Source organism: Pygoscelis adeliae, unplaced genomic scaffold, assembly GCF_000699105.1.
Source record: "Pygoscelis adeliae isolate BGI_AS28 unplaced genomic scaffold, ASM69910v1 Scaffold171, whole genome shotgun sequence".
NCBI lineage: Eukaryota > Metazoa > Chordata > Aves > Sphenisciformes > Spheniscidae > Pygoscelis > Pygoscelis adeliae.
Genome location: NW_008824186.1, coordinates 1,612,054 through 1,613,698, shown reverse-complemented (window position 1 = coordinate 1,613,698; position 1,645 = coordinate 1,612,054).

Here is a 1,645-nt window from a genome sequence, read left to right as displayed (position 1 = left end):
TCAGCAGGATTAGAGGAACAGAAAAAGCAACTTGTGCTCTTATTCTCTCATAGTTGAACCCTTCTCTCAGCCATGGAAGTCTCTACAGTCAGCCTGGCTCTCCAAGTAGTCTGGCAGAAGCAATGTAGATGGTATCGTGGCCACTTTTGCAGGTGCCTAAGCAGGCGTGTGCCTAAGACTTGGATGCTGCCATTCAGTGCAGTTACAAAAGCTTTGACTGCCACCTCTTCAGAAGCATGTGGATGGACATTGTCAGTAACTATATTTGCAATAAAAGCTAAAATCTCATCCAACTGTTTAATATTAACTATCTTTACCGGACATATATTTTGAGGCTGTGCTGGTTTACGTTCTTTATAAACATACAACATAAAGACTAAAATATAGACAATCTTAGAGCAGCAAAGCTCTTGGCAAGTAACCTTCCAGAAAGTAAAATGTTCAGCATCCTCACAGAGATCTTGATGAAGAAACACTTTTATTTGGCACACAATATTAGGTTGTTGCTAAACAACTTCCAAAGGTCGGTTTAGAACCTAAAAATCTACAGATCTGATACTAGCAAATGCCTTAGTAGGTACAAGGAGGGTTTCAAGCTCCTTGCTATTTTCCATACTTCCTTGGAAGCTGTGCTTAAATTCAGTTGTATTCATCAATCTGCTACAGTCTTGTCCCAGAGAAAGGGGTTAAAGGGTTTTGTACCCTCTTGCACATCTAGCATCCTGAAAGTATTCAGGTCCTGATTGAGGACATACCTTTCCAACTTTCCCCTCCACTTAGAAAGCAGCGGAGGGAGGGAGAGAAGAGCAGCAATTGGCAATCAAAACACTGGAGTTAGGGACCCCAGGGGTCTGGGTTCACTTTTTTTTCCACTGCTGTAAACTACTTTTGTAGATTTAGGTAAGTCATTCAGTGTCATTGTGCCTCAGTGTGCCCTGTATAAAGGCAAAATAACGAGACCTGCTCTCCTTGCTTTCTCCTGGTTTTGTGTGTTTGGATTTTTCCAAGTGTCGGAGCAGACCTCCCAGGTTCACTTAGGTGCACTGTGTTCACAGCTGTCATGTGTACGTGGTGTGCGTGCATGTACACTTACGTAGCCTGAAACTCCGATATGCACAGTTGCAGGTTGATGTAGAAATGTATCTGATGTTTCTGATATTTCTGGCACATCCACCTCTCCACATCCCTCTCCTCTGTGGTACTCGAGAAGCTGCAGCCGATGCTCCTTGCTTGTCAAGCGTGCAGGGAGCAAACAGTTGTCTCGGTCCATCTGCGCTGATTTAGTTGATAATGTTTACCACGTCTGTTGGTTTGGAGAAAGATGGGGTGTCGGGAAATTCTTTGAGCCTTGTTATCCCTACAGTAACTATAGACTTTGGCAGGAATGTGGGTGATTAATTTCAGGTCTGTGGGCTTAGCCCAAGTGTTTTAGCCCCCTTCGCCGCTGCGCTGGATGTCTAGGAGACAGCAGCGTCCCCCGTGCTCTGCTCTTTCACCAAACCCTGCGAATTCAGCTCGGCTAAATAAACATTACCGAGCTGCTAATCACACGCTCTGAAACAAAACAGCACTTCACTTCGGGATCTGGGCAAGATCAGACTTCCCTCCCTCTCTCCCCTCCTCTCCCCTCCCCTCCCCTCCCTCT